The sequence below is a fragment of the Ambystoma mexicanum genome, chromosome 3q (assembly GCF_040938575.1).
Source record: "Ambystoma mexicanum isolate Mex_15411 chromosome 3q, UKY_AmexF1_1, whole genome shotgun sequence".
Classification (NCBI taxonomy): Eukaryota; Metazoa; Chordata; class Amphibia; order Caudata; family Ambystomatidae; genus Ambystoma; species Ambystoma mexicanum.
This window is the reverse complement of record NC_090926.1, coordinates 446,103,052-446,123,809: the sequence shown is the minus strand read 5'-3', so window position 1 is coordinate 446,123,809 and position 20,758 is coordinate 446,103,052.

Here is a 20,758-nt window from a genome sequence, read left to right as displayed (position 1 = left end):
TTTTCAGTAGTGGACGTACCCAAGATTTTTTTAAGTTGGTGGGGATAGAGCCAGTGGTGAAGGAGGCGTTGATCAGCTTCGTAATGAAAGGGGAGAGGTCACGGGCAGCGTCTTTGATGGGCTGTGCTGGGCATAGGTCTCCCTGGCAATTGGATGGTTTCAAAGCAGGATGATTTTTTCAATTTCAAGTGTATTGACTTTGGAGAACTTGAAGCGGGTGATGTCTGTGGGCGTGAGCTTGTCCAGAGTTTTCGGAGGGAGAGTGACATTAAAGGAGGCTTTTTTACTGGAGATTTTGTTTTGGAGGGTCGTGATCTTATTTGCTAGGGCACTTTGAATTTCTGAGCACCAGTTTTTATCTTTGGTGCAGGTGTCAGGGGGTACTATGGGAGTTTCTACTTCTTTAAGGATGGAGAAGAGTTCTTTGATGTTGGATTTTGCTTGGGATATGCGAGAATCAAAGGAGGTTCATTTAGCCACATAGATTTCTTTTTTGTAGAGTGCTGCTAGTTTGGAGAGTTTGAGTTTGTTTGCGACTGAGTGGAATTTTTTCCACGTGGCCTCGCAGTTTCTTTTCTGCTGCCTAAGGTTTTTGAGGAATGGTGTGCACCATTTGTTGAGATGAGTTTTTGGTTTGCTAGGTCTGAGTTTGAGGGGGCGATAAGGTCCAGCGAGGTGGCCATAGTCTTGTTGTATTCTTCGACCAATGTGTCAGGGTCAAGGTTGTCAGGGAGTATGTTGAGTGTGGGGAGTAGGTTCGGGATGAGTCTTTCTACTGTCATATTCTTCTTGTTTCTACTGAGGGTAGGTGGGGCCATAGTGGTAGGCGGAGGTGGTGGTCTGTCAGTAGAAAGCAAGATCAATACCAGATGGTGGTCTGTCCAGGCTACGGGTGAGATATTTGTGATATTTGCTTGGCAGTTGTAATCGGTTACCCAGTCAAGTATTCTGCCTTTTGAATGGGTGAGTGCCGTGCATCTTTGCGCGAAGCCTAGTTCTGTGAGAGTGTTAACTATAGCACTGGCGATATGGTGTTCTGGATCATTATAGCACAGATTAAAGTCTCCCATGGTGAGAACTTGAGTAGAGCTTTTAAGATTGCTGGATAGAATAGAGTTGAGGTCTTCATCAAAGGTGCCAATGGGGCCTGGCAGGCGGTAGATCAGATAGATATTGAGAGTTTGGGTATTAGTGAGTGGAAGTTTGACTGATAGTGTTTCGCAAGAGAGGGCATTGGAGGAGTTTGCTAGTCTCATGGTGAGACTGCACTTATGGATGATGGCGACACCTCCTCCTCTGGAGTTGGGGCGATCTTGTCTCAGGATAGAGTAGTTATCTCGGACTGCCAGCATGAGCATGGGGCCTGCTGCTGGGTGTAACCAGGTCTCAGTGATAGCAAGGAAATCAAGGTCTTCTTTAAGGATGAAATCTGCTATTTCTGTAGCGTGAGCTACTAGCGATCTGGCGTTGATCAAGGCTCCCTTAATTTTGGGGCTATCTGTGTTTTTAGGAGTAGTAGTGTGACGCTTGTCCTGTGTTGAATCAGGCGTGGCGTGAATGAAGGAGTTGTGAGGTGGTCTAGGGTTGCCGTTTTGGTGTGAATTAGAGGTTTTTGTAATGGAATTGGGTCTAGGCGGTGGCGCTCTGGAATTCTGTATGGTGGGCAGTGAGCGGGCAAGGGGCTCGTAAATTCTGGCTAGTCTGGCTCTGAGTCCTAGGTTCCTCTCTATGGTGACACGAGGGAGACTAGTGGGTGGCAGTGGCTGAAAGATGTTCATGTCTATGTGTGGTGCCTGGTTGTTAATTCCAGTTAGGGATGGCGTGCTGGGTGAGTGTGGAGCCATCTTGAGTTGTATACTAGTGTTTAACAGGATCAAGAGGCATGCAAGCAAGTTAGTAGTGAATGGACACATATTAAGTAGTGGTGGCAGGAGTGTTGGGAGGCCGGGTATAGGCTCGGTTAACCCCTGTTAGCTACAATGTAGCCACAAATGCGATGAGTGACACCTAGTTAAGGTATAGCAGTGTGGCTGGGAGGAGATACGTTACACCTAGTTTTGAGATAAGTCAAGGTGGCTAGAGCGCATGTGGCAGCAGCTAGATTCAAGGTATGGCAATGTGGCTAATATGCACTGAGTAACAGCTAAATTACACTTATACATCTACATTCGTGGTAGGCAAAATGGCTAAGGTACATGTAGCAACAACTAGAATCAGGTATAGCAGATACCAACTTAAAGCAGTTAACTCAGATGCTAAGGGGGTGACATCTAGGTTCAATCTACGAGCAATTGATTCAAATACAGTGGGATGGCATCTAGATTCGAGATAAAGCAGTTGACTCAAATGCTAAGGGGTGACATATAGGTTCAATATACGAGCAATTGATTCAAATACAGTGGGATGACATCTAGATTTGAGATAAAGCAGTTGACTCAAATGCTAAGGGGTGACATCTAGGTTCAATATACGAGCAATTGATTTAAATACAGTGGGATGACATCTAGATTTGAGATAAAACAGTTGACTCAAATGCTAAGGGGTGACATCTAGGTTCAATATACAAGCAATTGATTCAAATACAGTGGGATGACATCTAGATTCGAGATAAAGCAGTTGACTCAAATGCTAAGGGGTGACGTCTAAATTCAACCTAAAAGCAAATGAGGATAAAGGCAGTTGGCTAATGTGCAATGGGCAATGACTAGGCATGGAGCGAGAGGATAATATCGCAGTGAGGGTAGACTGAGGGTAATATAGGCAGTTCGCAATGGCGGCTAAGAGTACAGAGAAAGGGCCAGCCATGTAGATTAACTTCGTTTTAGTTCCATATGCAGGCACAGTAAGGGAGGGATCTTAGGTGTAGGGTAACCAAGAAGAGTGATCCTGTTGGTGCCTGTTACCTGATGCGGGGTAGTGTCTGTAGCAGTGGGCGGCACTCTGTGGTGGTAGCATAGAGCTGCGAGCCGTTGGGTTAATGAAGGAGGGGCACGCAACAAGAAATATAGAGAGGATGATTGTAGCGCTTACCAGGTCTCCAGGCCAGTTTCAGCAGGGGGACTGGCCTCTGGACTTTCTCTGGACAGGCTCAGGACAGGTGTGAGAGTCTTTGTGCCAGTGCCTTCATGCACTGTGACGGTGTGCGCCTAGACAGCGTGTGGTTGGTGCCTTGTAGAGGGCTGGTGACCAATCCGTGCTTCCGGTGCTGCTGGATGGTGGTCTCAGGCAGAGACACACATCCTGATGAAAGAGGTGGCCATCTTTGGAGGTGGTTTGCCTCGTGGGTCCTTATGGAGGCGTGGGTTTGGCTGGTGACGAAGGTGGGCATACGGCACTTAACTGGGGCAATTCAGCTTGTATATTTATATAAACAAATATGAACGCTTCCATCCATTTAGCTCCGTGTTATGGATCGACGCTGCGGGTAGGGATAGCCTCAGGGCTTACCTTCTGGCGAGCAGGCGAACAGCTGGGGCGCCGCTGCTCCGGCAGTGCCGAAGGGCTGATCCTGCTCCTGCAGCTACAAGCAGCTCCTGGTATGGCTCAGGACAGGTGTGAGAGCCTTTGTGCCAGTGCCTTTGTGCACTGTGACGGCATGCGCCTAGACGGTGTGTGGTTGGTGCCTTGTAGAGGGCTGGCGATCAATCCGTGCTTCTGGTGCTGCTGGATGGTAGTCTCAGGCAGAGACACACATCCTGATGAACAAGACGGCCATCTTTGGAGGTGGTTTGGCTCGTAGGTCCTTATGGAGATGTGGGTTTGGCCGGTGACAAAGGTGGGCATACGGGGCTTCACTGGGGCAATTCAGCTGGTATATTGATATAAACAAATATGAACGCTTCCATCCATTTAGCACCGTGTTATGTATACTCGTTAGTAGCAGCAGCGTAATATGAAGTCGGTTCGATGGTTGTCTGTGCATGCATACTTGTGTTGGCTAAGTTACTCGGCCAATACTAGTCGCCATCATATTCATTTAATTCATAATCATTACTCATATTTATGCCAGGATGTGACAATGAGACAATTGTTGGATCAGCAGGAGCATGCTCTGAAGTTTGTGTTACATTTGTATCGTTAATACCAATGATATATGTTTCTCACCATATTGTCTTTACTCCAGTCCATGTTAGGCTTGACCCTTCTCGTATCAGCTTAGCCCCGCTCCCCCCTTTATGCATGTCATTAACTAGAGATAAGAGAGTGTAATACCAGGCCATGAAGAACAACAACACAGAAAGCAAAACAGCAGCGCATTTCAAAACACATTCAACATTGCTAAACGTATTAGCCCTAATGGCTTCCCTATTGCTATCTAACATTAACGTGTTCTCTGTGAGTGCCCTTCGTTGGGCCATTTTGTCACCTGGAGGGACGATACAAATTTGTTAAGTCACCAGAATCTGTACATTATACATATATTTACACATCATGTTTACTCATTGCTTTCGTTTACAGTTGCTGTACTTGTTATTGTACATGTTTCTGTTATTCGCTTGTTATTCGGGAGAAAGATATTCGGGAGAAGTAGGGCGAGGCAAATCAGAGGGCACATCATTGTCATTGCTCCCTACAAGTTCCTTTTTTTTCATTTGATCAGGTTGTCATTGCTTCCCAACCTCACTTGCAGTACCACTTGCACATTCCTGTTCACTCTGAGGGAGTGTACTATTGCATGCCCTCCTCACATCTGAGAAGTGCACGCAATATTTCAGTCCCTTTACTTTCACTGCAGTGGGCGTACTGTAAATCACTTCATATGGGCCATGAAACCTTGGTGAAATCCATCTCCTGACAAAACTCCTCACATATACCTGTGCTCCTGGCATCAGCGGCCCAGTTGGGCTATTTGTAGCTGGCGTGGTAGTATCAGTGGTAGTATCAGTTGCCACATTTTCAGTAAAAGGTGGGGCTATTTGTCACACTATGCTGCGTACTGCGTGCGTAAGCTGAGTCAAGTATTCCTTAAATTCTTCCCCCAGCACTGTGGCAGCCCTGTGTGCATCTGATGCTCTCCTAATCGGGGAAAGTGGTGTATGTATTCGCCTCCCAGTCACAATTTCATGAGGGCTCAAATGGTGGTCCTTGCATGGTTGCGTTCTGAGTTGGAACTGTGCTAGGGGCAAGCAAAACACCCAATTTTTCTTCAGTAAATTAGACAATTTCGATAGCTTACTCTTGAGTAGACCGTTGAGCTTCTCCACCACTCCATTGGCCATCGGATGATAAATGGAACACAGTTTGTGCTTCAACCCTAGGAGTGACATTATTTCTTTGAAGAGGTCATTCACAAAGTGCGTGCCATTGTCTCACCGTATCACATCACATATTCTCCACCGGGAAAATACTTCTCTCACCAGAAACTTCACTGCACACTTTGCGTCTGGGTGGGGGCATGGACCCGCCTCCACCCACCTTGAGAAAGGACATACTACCACAATTAGGTATCTCGCCCCGTTACATCTCTCTCCCATGTCTGCATAATCTATGTGGAGCTCCCTGAAAGGCCCAGCTGGCAAAAGTAACTCGCAATGTCATCAAAGCCATCCCTGAATTGTATGTTTGACATGTTGTACAATCTATGATAAATTTTGACAAATGTTCCTGTAGGTTGGGGACAAACCAATGCTCCTGGATGTCTGCGGCGATATGCTGTTTCGCTCCATGGGCTGGAAAGTGCAGCTGTTGGAATGCTAGCTCTAGTAATTCTACCAGCATCACTACCTCCCCCGTTGTCTCCTGCCTCCAAATGAGGTCTGTGACCAATTGTTTACATCCCCGCTTGCTCCATAATTCTTGTTCCTCCAATGGTGCTCTCCTCTGTAGCTCTATTAATTGTGTTATGGGCGTGTTACTATAGGCTTCTTCTAGTGGTTCTGCGATGGCGGTTTTAACAATGCACTCAGTCACTGGTGTTATTTTGAAATACGAGGCCTCCTTCGCTGCTGCGTTGGCTGCCGCGTTTCCCAATGAGATTGCATCTATGTTGTTGCTATGGGCTTGGCATCTATTAATTCATTCAATAATGTGGCGTGCTGTACTGGTGAGCCATCTGCTCTTCTGAACCCTCTTCTACGCCGGCGTGATAGTCCTGAATGAACAGTGGTAGTTGCATATGCCGAATCTGAATATATAGTCACTGTGCATCCTTTGGCTGTATGTAATGCTTCAATTAATACAGTTAGTTCAGCCACTTGTGCGGAGTAATGGGACGGGAGACGCTTTTGGACGATTGTTTCATAGCTATCTTCCTCCATTCATACACCTGCCATCCCTACATGCTTCTCTCCTGTTTCTGGGTTTATTGACGCTGAACCATCTATGAAGTATATTTCCCCTTCCTTCAGGGCGTTTTCACTCGCCTTAGGAATATCATCACCCTCCCTCTCATAGGTTGCACAGTCGTGTTCCTGCATGTACTCCATAGTGCATGGTTCTGTAATGAATGTTGCTGGGTTTACTGTTTTACACCTAACCACATGCACGTTGGGGCTTGAGATTATTATCTCATATGCGGTTGCCCTCTGTGTTGTCAGTGTTGATTTTGACTGCTCAAGAATCGCAAATAACGAATGCTCTGCATACAATGTTACTGAACATCCCATTACAATTGTGGCACTTTTTTCAATGGCGAAGGCTGTAGCTGCGAGGGCCTGTTCGCACGCGAAGTGACCCTGCATCACTGCATCCAGTGTTCCACTGTAGTAAGCCAGTGGCTTGTGGCCTAATGATGTTTTCTGTGTCAACACTGCTGTCATCAGTGTTCCATTGCAGTGTGAGAACAAGATAAATTCCCTTTCATAATCTGGGTTTGCGAGGACTGGAGCCTCAGCAATAAGGTCTTTCAGTCTGAAGTACTGAGCCACCATGTCATGTGTCCATTTTATTGGGTCTCGACTTTTTTGCGCTTCTTTTAATGCTTGCAATAATGGGCCTGTGTATGCTGCATAATCAAGGATCCATGCTCGCCAATAGTTATATATGCCAGGACATTTTTGCATTTCCTTCACTGTCTTTGGTATTATTATGTTACGTATAGCAGCTGCCCTGTCAGTGAGTATTCGTTTTCCATCTTTCGATATTAACTGTCCAAGGTATACAACTTCGGCAAGGCAATATTGTAGTTTCCCTTTATCAACATCGTATCCTTTGGTAGCTAACACGTTTAACAGTGTTATAGAGTCTTATCTACACTTTTCTTCTGTTTTGCTACAGACGAGTAAATCGTCTACGTATTGTATAATGGTGCTCTCTACATCTATATTTCCAATGTCCTCTCGTAATACTCTGTTAACAATACTTGGGCTTTCGCAATATCCCTGTGGGAGTCTGCGATGCTCATATCTGTTATTTCCCAGTGTGAATGCTGTGAGGTACTGCGATCCTGGGTCAAGTGGTATGGAGAAGAAGGCATTCTTCAAGCCAACCACAGTAAAACATGTAGATTCTTTGGGTATACTGCACAGTATTGATGCTGGGTTAGGCACTAGCGGAAACTCTTTTTGAATGATGTCATTAAGTGGGCGGAGATCTTGGATCATCCTCCACGCCCCTCCTTTTGCTTTTTTAATCAGAAAGATGGCTGTGTTACACAGGGAGTTTGATGGCACTATTATGCCTTGGTTCAGGAGTGCATTTATTGTCTCCCTAATCCCTTCCTCTGCCTCTCTGGATATTGGGTATTGTTTCACTCTTGGTGGTATGGCACCTGGTTTGAATTTTATCTTTACTGGAGTTACTTCGTGTAATAACCCTACATCATGGGGCCTGTAGTCCACATTTCTGGTGCTACTTTTGCCATGTCTTCTTCAAATATTGTTGGTGGGGCATTAATACTAGCCATAAGTGGGTTGTCTACCTCTCTATACTGGATCATGACGTCACATGGTATGCTTATTTCCATTATTATCTCTCCATCATCTTCATTGTCAGTGAATGGTTCTTTGTCAGTTAGATCTCTTAGCATTATGTTTGGATCTATGCATAACACAGTTCCCCACTTGCATCCATGTGTGACCAAGCCTATGACCACAATACGTTTACTAGATACCTGAACTGCCTCGATGCCAATGGACATTATATTACATGGCACGATGTCCGTATTCGCAATTGGGTGGATTATAAAGTCTGATGGTGTCCTCCTTTCTTTTCTCGTTATCTCAGGTACTACTCTGGCTAACACTTTGATGCCATAGATAAACATGTCTATGTCAATGGGTATCCCTCACACCACAACTTCATTCATCATCATGCCAATCATTAACATTGCTCGCACTGGGCATACTCCTGGGGTGGAACACACTATTCCCCGCTCGGTAAACGAAATGGTCATGTTCAATTTACTTAGCAAATCTCTACCCAGCAAGTTAATTGGCGCGTCTTCGTGGTACAGTAAGGGTGCGCACACGGTTTTTCCCCCCACCTTTATAGCAAGATCTTTGGTGTAAGGAACTTTTAAAATAGCCCCAGAGAAACGCCTGCGTTTCCAAATTCCTGCCTTAGAGCGGAAACCGCCTTTCCATAAAACATGATTTTTCCCCTCCTGAGTCTACCATAAAGATAAACTGCTTATTTCCTATCTCTGCCCCCAATAGTGGTTCCTCTTCTGCACGTAGGGTGGTGGATAGGACTGGACACGCAAGTGCTCCCTGTAGGCTGTCCTAATCTGCAAACCTTTCTTGTCCTGGCACTGAGAAAACATTATCTCCAACTACTGTTGCGCCATGGAACGGTGCAGGTGCACCATGTGCGGCTGTTGCGAAACTGTTGCTGCTGGTGTTTCCTACAGTGTTTTGTCTTGTCATGGGCTGTGATGCACTGTGATGTGGTTGTGAGTGTGGTTGTCTTTGCTGCATTTGGTGTTCATTATAACACTGGTCCTGTGGTCTTCCCCCTCCCATTGGTAATCCATAAGGGCTACCTGGGTGTGGGCATCCCCATCCCTGTTCATTGTCCACAGGTGGTTGCCCTTGGAAATACCCTGAGGGCCGCATTCTGCAATCTCTTCAATAGTGTCCCCATCTCCCACAGTTCCAAAATGACCCTTGCTGTCCCCCTCTCATCCCTTGGCCACTGAATCCTCTATTCCCCATGCCTCCCATCCCCCCTTTCTTGCCACCGTACCCACCTTGTCCTCTTGCTGGCCTTTCTTGCCACTGTGGTCCTCTGTGTTGCTCCTCTCCATTCCACGGTCCTTGTTCTCCTGCTGCCCACAGTGCTGCTATTCTGACTGGCCTGTTTCCTGCACTTTCATCCCCTCGTTCTCCCTATCTGTTGTTACGCTGGCGTTTATGGCGGCGACCTTCACTAATTTATTCTGTACCAGTTTCGCTTCGTCTGCCAACCTTTTTTGTGTCATCTCCTTTTCTCTCTCTTTGATCCTCCTACAGTGGTGCACAATTATGCTCTGAATTTCAGGCCAACCCTTGTCTTCTATCCCAGCTATCTTGTCCAAGGCCTTCTGTACCTCCTTCGGGAGTCCTTTCTTGATTATAAAATAGAACAAGGCGGTGGATTGGTTCCACGCCGTACCAGTTTCGCTTCTCCACAAGTCTTGCACCCGCAATATGAATTGCGTAGGATCCTTATTCTCCTCCATTGTACATTGCATTACTAAATGTAAGTCTGGAATATCTGGAAATGTGCGCCGAAATGCGTCCCATACTTGTGCTCGAACATTGTTGAAGGGTGACCTATCGTGGCGGTCACAACTCATTGTTACTCCTGGGAACCCCACCCTTTCCCACACAGCGTCTGCCTGATCATCGTCGGTGGACACTAGCAAACTTTTTACATCACCTATCGCTAATGGTACTCCTACCGTGTTCTTCTCAAATCCATGCATCCATTTCCCTGCTCCTCCCGCAAGTGGGGGGAGGCATTTCAACAGGTTCTTTTTGTCCATCTGGGCCCGCGGAATATAGTGTGGCCTACCTGCTCCCTTATGTATCAACGGCATCTGCAACTTATGCTTCTTTCCTGTTTTACTTACCGTTGCTTTCTTTGTCTTACTTCCCAGCATATTCCCTACTTGCTGCCTTAAACTACCCTGCCATCATGGGGGTGATTGTGGATCTACGTCATCGAAATGATGTGGCAGTGGGGATCCTACAGCTGCCACTCCTTCCTCGTATTTATCTAGATCACTCCACACCTCTACTATTTCTTCTTCTTGCTCGCCATTCTCCTCTTGTCCTTCCCCTCAATGGCTTTCTGGGGTGGCTGGGCGTATGATTCTTACTGGTTTATCATTCAGATGGAACAGGAATTCTCCCGATCGCCATTCTTTCTCTCGCCCCTGTGATGTGGGTGTTCCCTGAGACAATATGGAGTGCGCTGGCTCTGGTATCGCTGGGGCTAACTCCCCTGTGGCACTTAGCGGGGGTGTGAGATCTGCTAAAAAGGTGGTACTTCCCCTCCCCCGGTAGCACTTGTCCCCTGTCACACATTGCTCTTAACCATGTTATTTCCATTTGCGCATGCGCTAACTGGCGGTCTAACTCTCCAGTAAATCGCGCTAAATGTACAGGGGGCGCACTTGTAGGGCCATGAAGGCCTCCTTTATCGTATGGTGGTGGCGCCATGGCTACTGCTACATTTGAGGGAGTGGGGGTGGGGCATGCTGGTATATACAGAGGCTCACTGTATCCTACTGCTGGTCTTGTCATTAAGGGGTATATTTTGGTTGTATCATTCTCAGCTGTGGTCATTGTGAATTCACCCTTTGGTGTTCCGCTTACCTCTTTCTGTGTTTTCTGCTTTTCGATAGTTTTTTCTGTATTTACCTCTGCTGTAGGGGTAACTTCCTCAAACATTTGCCACAGGTCCAATACCTCTCTACTGTTCTGCAACTGTTTTCCCTTATATTTTGCCAATAAGTGTGTGGATACTAAATCTAACACCCTTTTGTCAAACGACCCTCCTTCTGGCCAAATTGGTGTCACGCTGTCCTCTTTTACCTCCGTCACCCATTGATCGTGGTATTTCTGTATCCTGTCACTATATAGTGGGAGATGTTGGCAAATGTGAGCTAATGGTGTTTCTCCCTTCACTTGTGTGTGCACTTGCACCCTAGCTTCCCTCTAATCACACCCTTCAACCATCTTTCGCTTTTTTATAGGTCAACAATATATTAAGCGTTTCTCAATTATTGATAGTTATTGTGCATCAATATTCAACGTTACCTTTGTAATTATTGCATTACCAATTTCAACAGTTCATTTTTGCATATATAACTGCTTACCAACAAATCACTTACAACATTTTGACATACGTGACAATAATGGACAAAAAAGACATACAACACATAACATGCACTACCTGCACGCTTTTATCTCCCCCTTGTTCCCATTACTACCCACTTTGTATCCTCCCCCGCTGGCTACTCTTCTCATTCACTCCCCACCTCTTACACCCTCTTACTCTTTCCCCAGAATTCTTGCTTCCTCGGAAAAAGAATATTCTAAATAGCTACTCCGAGTCTACTCAATATACGAGACCCCTACTATTTTCTCTTTAAATTCACTTATTTATCTGCACTGGATGAGATAATGCTACGCAGCGCCGCCTTCTACCCAGTTCGGGCTAAGATACCTCTTCTCTTCTTCTTACTTCTCACAAAACCTAATGGCAATATAAAGGATAGATCAGAAAAGCCTCAGCATCACTCACACAGCCCCTACTCTTGGTTTCAACCCACTACTGCCTGTTCCCCTGTTCCCTTATTTTACCCCTTACCTTTCCTTGGGAACTTTCGCAACCGGCACTCACGTGTTCAGTCAGGTAATCCGAGGGTCACCGTTCATGGACTGACCCCAGTCAGGTCCGCACCCCAACCAAGCCGTGGCCCGCCTCGGCGAGCAGCTTTTTCAGTTGGGTATTCATCAACCGGGAACCGTTGACCCTTTCTTGTAGTGTGCACAGGCTGGTCGGCCGCGGAGGCAATGGTTTTGCTGGGGGGTGTCCCGGATCTCGCCGCACGGTGCAGGCCTCGAGGCACCTCTCCAAATCACTTTGCAGAGGGTCCCCAAATGTTTGTGCCCTCCCCGTCTTTCTCATGCAAAAGAATAAACTGACACACCCCAGACGGGGAATGAGGCAAAGAGAGCAGGCTGCGAGAGTTCAAGGTAGGGTTTATATAAGTAAATGGCATTCAAAGATCTCTGTTGCCTCTGAGAGCGCTCTGACCAAATTTAATGTTAGAATACATTTTATAGGGCAAATGATGCAACTAACATAGGATACAGCATTGGTGCCGGATTGGACAGTCCATATGGTGCCCATGGTGTGGGTGGCATCTCTTCCTCCGGGTTGGCTGCTTGGATGGCGGGAGGATGGACGTCAGGCATCTGTGCTCCAAATGGGTGAAGGTCAGGTCGCTGTGAAGCAGGGTGGTCACTAGCTAAGATAACATAACATATTCTCAAAATGCATGCACTAATTAATAATTGTTTGAAGTCTTTGAATAACTAATCATGTCTCTATAAACGTCACACGTGCATCTATACTATCAGTTACATCGGATTATAAAGGCCTTAGGTTAAGGGCCTTGAGCACCATAATACACTGGTTGAAGTGAGGGTCTGTGTTCATAAGAATCTCTGGTATGTGACATTTGTTAGTGGTAGACAACGATATACTGCAGCAGGGGTCTAATGTTAGTTGGGGATCTGTTGGGTGGGCATCATGGCATGGTCAGTGGTCTGGCACATAAAAGGAATACCTTGCAATGGTACAGGGTCACAATGGCAGTAAATTTCCACTGGCGAGGGTGCGGAGGCAAGGACACGTTTGTGGAGACGAACGAGCTATGTGCTTAGCTCATGCTGGTTCACATGCAGGTCAGTGATCTCAGAGGAGGAGTGATGTGTTGCATTTATTATTTGTTGCAAGTACCTCCGGCTTCGGCATGAGAATGAAGCCGCAGAGTTTTCCAGTCAGAGTGGGAAAGATGGTGGGGGCCATGTGCCCTGCACGTCTGGCCGTTAGGAGAAAGGGAAGAGAAGCGTTCTGTACTATCACAGTGAGGCCTAGTCACCAAGATGGAGTCGAAAAGGGGTAAAAAAAATGGATGCCCTGTGTCTTGCTCAGTGGTCCCATCTACGCAAATGCTAACCAAAGTCGGCATCGCATAAGGGTAAGGGGCGAACCCACTACTGGAGGCACTTGGTCCGAGTTTTGTACTGAGAAGTAAAGGATGTGAGGGGCCTGCTGGCCCCTCGCTCCCACACACTACATTGAAGACAAATGATATGATATGATATGGCATTTATAACGCGCCTATACACAAGTGTTTCAAGGCGCGACGAGGCGGGGGGGGCAAGGGGAGACAGACAACGATCCTACTAGGCCAGGTGTCATTCAGATCGCGCAAGTGCAGGGTAGAGGGGAAGGGAAAAAGTGCAAGGGGAAAGGGAGAGGAGAAGTGCAGTACAGGTCTAGTAGAAACAAGATAAATAATAAGGGCCTGCTGGTGGAAAGTGCAAGATAAGTGCTGACAAGTGCTGGGGAGGGGTGCTGTAGGGATACAGAGACAGTCCCACAGTGCAGGGGTTGCCAGGGAGGCAGTGCAGAAGAGAGTGGCTGGGCCACGGACCGGGATAGGTGAGAGGCCCCGTTGCAGATTCATGGCAGTTTCAGTAATATTAACATGGGAGAGGGGGAGAGAAAGCGGAGGCAAAGAGGAAGGTTTTGAGGTGCTTCCGGAACCGGAGATGGTTCTCCTCAAGTTTCAGGGAGGCATGAACGCTGTTCCAGAGGGAGGACCCTGCTGCGGAGAGAGATCTACCCCCAGCTCCTTGCTTGGAGAAGCGGCTGACCCTGAGGGAGTTGGCGGCGGATGAGCGAAGAGCTTGAGAAGGAAGATATTTAGGAAGAGAGAGTTGAAGGTATTTTGGCCCGAGGCCCCAGAAGGCCTTGTGGACAATGCAGAGGGTTTTGAACTTAATCCCCGCAGCCACTGGGAGCCATTGTAGCGATTTCAATCCTGGAGAGATACGGTCCCTGGGCTTGAGGCCAAGGACACGTCTCGCAGTACTGTTCTGGATGAGTGGCAAAGGGGAGAGAGTGGAGGCAGGCAGATTTAGATAGAGGCTGTTCCAGTAGTCCAGCTTTGAGAGAACCAGGGCTCTAGGAAGAGTGAGCTTCTGGGGGAAGGAGAGGAAAGGAAGGATACCTCTGAGGAGGTGTAGCTGGTAGTGTAACTTCTTAGAGACGTCAGATATGTGATGAGAGAAAGAGAGTGTGGAGTCGAAGATGACCCCAAAGTTTTTAGCCTTGCAGGTAGGAGCAGGAAGAGGGCCAAGAGAGGCTGGGCAGAGAGCTGGAGGGAAGGAGGGAGTGGGTGTGCCGATGAGTAGAAGGAGAATAGGAGGCCGAGGGTAGCCTAAAAATGAGCTGGGTATCATCCGCATAGCACTGAAAGTTGGGGCAGAGAGCGGAGATCCGGTGGGCAAGAAGTGCCAAGTACTGGTTGAACAGCCAAGGAGAGAGGTTAGATCCCTGGGGGACACCACAGGTAGAGAAAAAGATGTCAGAGAGGAAGGACCCCAGTTGGACCTGGGAGGGTCGATTGGAGAGGAAAGAGGAAAGCCACGCCAGAGCCTGACCAGTGATACCCACGGAGACGGTTGAGCAGGATGGTATGGTTGACAGTATCAAAGGCAGAAGAGAGATCAAGCAAAATGAAAACACAAGGAGTGTTTGAGTCAAGGTTAGAGAGCAGGTCTACACGGATGTTCAGGAGAGCAGTTTCCGTGCTTCTGGCAGCTCCGAAGCCAGACTGATGGTCGTGAAGACTAGCAACAGATTCAGCATGGAGATTAAGATGGGAGATGGCCAGTTTCTCCAGGAGCTTGCCCAGGAAGGGAAAGATAGAGATTGGGCGATAGTTAGCCGGGCAGGAGGGGTCGGAGGAAGGTTTCTTAAGAAGAGGGTGCACAAGGGAGTGCTTAAGGGGGGATGGGAAGACTCCAGAGGCGAAGGAGTGATTGCAGAAGTCAGCCAGGACAGGATCCAAGGAGTCGATGTGGTCCTTGATGGTTTTGGAGGAGCATGGGTTGACCTGTTTTGACGAGACTTTCATAGATCGGACTTGTCTTGAAACCTCGTCAGCAGAAAAAAGAGGAAAGGCAGAGAAGGAGGGAGGAGGGGTTGCTGCAGAAGGACCAGAGGAAGAGCAGGGAGTAGAGGGGGTGAGGTGATAGGAGGAGAGTGAGGACAGGATGTCCTGAGTTTTTAAAATGAAATGAGAGGCCAGTGCCGTGCAGAGGGCCTGGGAGGGGACAGGTGCGGTAGAGACTGCAGCAGGGTTGGCCAGCTCCTTGCAGATTTTAAAGAGTTTGGCCGAATCGTTAGATGCCACAGAGATGGGGCTTTGATAAGGGCTCTCTTCTTGGTGAGAATGGAGAGCCGGTATTGGCTTTGGAGCAGGCAGCAGGCCAGTTTGTCAGAGGATGCATATGTAGCATGCCATTTCCTCTCTGCCACCCTGCACTTGCGTTTAAGGTTGACGAGATCAGGAGTTACATTTGGCTTTGGGCTTCAGGCGGATTCTCATGACAGGGGCAAAGATATCAAGACTATCAGATATAGCAAAGTGAAGCGTGGAGAGGGCTGTGTCAGGGTGGGAGTCAGCTGAAGGGGGGAGGAGCGAGAAGGTGGCAGCGAAAGCCTCAACTGGAAGACAATTATCAGAGAATGCAGAAACCTCAAAGGTGTGCAAACTTTCATGTATTGTGCCATATTTGTGTTGATACTTCAATTAATGTTCTAACACTATCTCATGACGTGTTGCTAACTCTATTAAATGATTGCTATGCACATATCAGCATTTTCAGATTCATTTGCCTTCTTCCGCACATCATTGTATAGCTGCATCTGTCTTAATACGCATGTTCATCCTGTGGTCAATGGTAATTCAGTTCTTTAAAATGTTAAATTAATAATGAAAATGTCATATATTTTTGCAAATTCTATTTTTCATAATGCAACACCTCCCTAATCATCTTGGTGCCCGCATGACTACATTTTATAGAATGAATTCACGCCTTTGATAAGTATGTTATCCCAGTTATATTTAGTATAAATGGCATGTAGTATCTCACATTCCCTCGAATTCAAGGACTTTTAGGATCTTACAAACGGCTTCAGAAAGAAAGAAAGCATCTTGTCCGTACCAGCGATTTGATCCAATCTCATGTTTGGTTTATAAATGAAATTAAGCAAAATCAATGTATACTGTATATCTACTCTCATATCACAGAGTAGACTACAAAAATAAGACTGACAAGAGACTGAAATGTAATTTATTTTAATAAAACAGGCTATGGAAACAAAAACAATGATATTGGACTCTCAGTACTGGGTTGAATGGGGTTCTGGCACCTTGCTCCCCACTGCATGCACACCTCAGGTTTAAAGGAGTGCTTGCACCTGATGCCAAAAAAAGTATGTACCAGGTAAACCTACACTGCTCTTGGTTGTTTGTAGACATTGCTTTGATTACTGCAAAAGATGGGGAGACAGTTCAGTTGTTTGTCACTGCTCAGGGATTGCAATGTTGGGGAGCCTTCCCCAATTGTTCCAACTGCATTCAAAAGGACCTTATTATCTCTGTACATTCGGGCCTTGATATGTCCACTCCTCACCACCTTTTTACACCTCAATTACTTTCGCTCCTCCTCACCATCCCTCCACATGATTCTTTCTCCTCATGCGTTGGGCTTTGGCTACTTCTGAATTTGGCTTTGCTCGGACACCCTTCCTGAGGTTAAGCATGCCCTCTTGTTCCTTCTGTGCTCTCTAGCTATGCCCTCTCTAGCATTCATCTGCCCTCCTGCTACCTTCTGTTCTTAACCTCTTGATCTTCAACTCCAGCAGCCTCCTCCTAATGTTCACTAATCAAATCCTATCCTGCACCAACCACTGCTTCCTGATGTCTGCCTATCATATCCTAATATTTTCCAACCACATCCTAATGACGGTCACATCCAGTTCATCACCAACCACCTACTCCTTATGTTCACCATTCACCTCCTTCTTTTCACCAACTATTTGTTCATGATGTCTACCAACCACCTCCTGCTTTTCACCAACATCCTCCTTCTGATGTTCACCTAACACCTTCTGCTCCGTACCCGTCAGCTCCTTCTCTCTCTTGATTCAAACCACAAACACTACTTCTATTCTTACCTCTACAAACTCTCACCATCTCCTTCGCATATCATCAACTAACTCCATTAGCCTGCTCCAATTTCTATCTCCAAAACAACCACAAACCCAACCTCGGGATTTTAAATTGATGTAACTTCTCCAGTGGCTAGCCTTTTCTGTGAGGGTCTGCACTTGGGATGGTACATGGAAGATGGGTCATCAATGGCTTTCGGTCTCTGGCTAGTTTGGGTTTTTCAGGCCAGACTAGAGCTGGTCAACCATTTTGAAAGAGTCATCCTTCCCTGCCATCTTCCAAAATGTTCATGGGATTATTTGTGTGAAGATGAGTGTAGAATAATCAGTATTTCTTTGGATGGGTTCTGTTTTGAACACTCTCACTCAGGCCCTTCAAACATGATTGACAGTCTTATCCATATCTGATTACACCGTGACACCTCTTTGAGGATCTACCATGGTAACTTGGTATGTGAATGTTGTCGTTTTAGATAATGGGAAAACCAATGGGGCCACCTTGCCTTACATGCTATGCTTCTTGTATGAATGGTAATCCTTGTATGTGCCACTTTGGTGGTTTTACCCAAATGTAGTTTTCGACAATAGCACCTGATTCAATATATCTTCCATCTGCTCCTGCAGTTTGTATGACTATACAATTACTAATAATTTTCTCATGCTTGAATTACTTCATTTTCTTTATGTGTGGATAAGATAAACATTGTCCACATGTGTGATGACCTAGAACCTGGGATACATCCAATTATGTTCTTTTCATAGTTGCTCTCTCACTACATGGAGCAATATGAACATCTCTGGTTGGTCAACAATAGGGCATCCACCTATGCTGACTGGGATGCAAGAAATGTTTTTAGATGGGCAGGTTCTCCTTGTCGTTGTTCCGTGACTTCCCTGCACATGCTTTCTCTGTGTTTTTCTGCACAGGAGTCTAGTATGGACCCCAGGCAGTGCAGCTCTTCATCTTTTTCTTTTGTAGAACAATACCCATGGGATACCCCTATGGCACCCATGGCTATGGGTACACCCTTGGACCCCTAGAGTGTATTTATGGGCACCTGGGTATTGCCCAGAGAGCAGGGTATGGGCTGGTGCCAGCTACATGCAGGCTTGACAGTGACTCTGGGTCAACTCCATTTTGGGACACCCAGGCCATGCCATAGGAATTAATGGATTTCTTAACAAATGCAATATGGCCACCTCGCTTTCTGCCTTTTTAATTCCTGTTTCTCAAAGTCCTGAGAAGCCCTGTCTCTGTTTCCTTCCCATAATTGGATGTTGGGTGAAATAACCAAATATGACTCTGGGGCTGCTGATGCCAGACTGCCTGAAGCCTTTGCAGAGACTGCTTGTTGTGGGTACACCCGAGGGGTGGGACCTGTAAGAATGGAGAGATGAGTACATTTGCATTCTGTGTTGTGGGTGTCTGGTTTTGGTTGTGTGACACAATGCCTGTGGTCTGACTGAGCCAGCCCTGACTGACTCTGGAATGAAAACAGTGTGTGTTCTGAAAGGTTGGGGGTTGCCTCCAATACAAATTAAAAGTTGTGGGTGTCTGGTTTTGGGTGAATGGCCTGAATACTTGTGAGTCTGATTGGATGCTGCCTGATGAATGCACTAGTGTGTGATTGGCTGGTTGCACGTAGCTCAGCCTGAGTGAACACAAGGCATTTGTGTATAATAAAGAACCCCTCACTCGCCTCATTTTCAGAAGCTGAAAGTCAAAACCAGAGGTCAGAAGCTGAAGTCAGAAGCCAGAAGAAAAAACCTGGAGTATTCTTGAATCTGGTATCCTGAATCCAGCTGGACGAAGAAGTCTGCAGCTGCAACTCTTCAACAAATCTAAAGGCTGCTTTGTAGATTCAAAGACTGAACCAGAGAGGACCTGGACAAGTGACCTCTTCCTGTACCAATGATGGGACATTGTGCAACTGCTGCTCTTCACCCGAAGTGTCCTGGAAGCCAGACCCGTGTGCTTGCCAATCCTGTGTGCTTGCCATCCTGCAGAGGTATCTTCATGGACCCTCAAGAGGAGTGTCAGGACATGTTGAGCCCAAGATTTCCACCAGCATCATCCAGGGTCCGGAAGCTGTTTCTGAAGCCAGATTGTTCTTTATCACCCAGAGGAGGGGATACCCTGGCATAGTGCTGCCCGATGCTCAGAACATGCCAAGTTCCAACCAACTGAATACATCTTCAAAGGGCACAGCATTCACATCATCTGACCATTTTTCCACAGCTGAGGAAGCCAAGTGTCACCACCTGCAGAGAAGTGCCCACTGATGGGTTTCCCACCATTATGAATCGTGGATTGAGTCCCAAGGGTCCAAACTTAGTGGTGTCCTGCAGAGCAGGTCAGTTCTCTGGTTAAACTCACCAGAGGCCTTCCTGTCATTTCTGTTGTAGCTGCAACACACGAAAAACCTGAACTGTGATAAACCGTGAAACTGCCACTGCACCCACTGCCACCAAAGGTCATCCGCAAAACCAAAACAACTTATCTTCAGATCCCAAGACTTGTGGAGGTCCACAGCAAGCTTCATCTTTGTGGGACATCCACAGCCAGCGTAATAAACTGACCAAGGAGACCACTGCAACAGACTTTCACTTCTGCCTTTCCAAAACTGCTTGGTTTCCTTCTCTTGCTCGACAGTGACTTCTTCTTCCAGAGGGGTTCCATCCTTGAGGGGTCTCGTCGATTAAAACTGAGAAACTCGACCACTTTAGCCTCCAAGGCACCCAAGGTACTGTGATGAGGAAGAGCATCTTTCATCCTCAGGGTTCATTCAAGGGTTCAAGATATACCTTGGATCCTGTTCTCCTTTGGCTTTCCAAGTACTTTGGGGTGGTGTTATCTGTAGAAACAAAAGCAGCCAATTACTGGACATATAAGTACTGGGAATTGTGTTAAAAGCAAAGTACAATTTACCTTTCTCTTACAGATTGCCCATGTGGGTGGATGCTCACAGAGTAATGCATTTTCATTATCAAAGAAAGCATGCTGCCAATGCTCGAAGTATTGCCTGCATTACTACTTTATTGTCTGTGGGGTTAACCCCTGCCTAATAATTGTAATGCTTTTTAATAACTGTCAGCAGTTGGTGCATTGTAACTGAATCTAAGGGAAACTGTGGTATTGCAGAGAACTGTATATATTGAGGTAACCTTTTGATTAGATTTCTGAATACAAAGTGAGTCTTATTCATTTGTCTATATCCAGATTTCATGTATGCCATTGAATAAGAGAAACAGGGTAGCACCAGATATACTATGTAGACATTCCTTTGTGGGGGGTTGGAGATTCACTGTCCATAAGAATCAGCCTGCATCACCTCCATTGAGTTTCAGCCATGTTTCCTCTCCCACATTTACCGATCAGAGTGCCTTGGCCGGGGTGCCTTTGTGCCTCTACCCCAATCATATAGTGGGTAGTAATACAGATACCCCCCTCCAGTGCACCAAGGGAAGAGTGTGCCAGTACTCTACCTGCAGGTCTGCCACACTTGAGTATTCCAACAAAGAGTTCCTACCCACATTGTTGAAGAGGTGTGTCCCCATTGATCAAAGTAGAAGT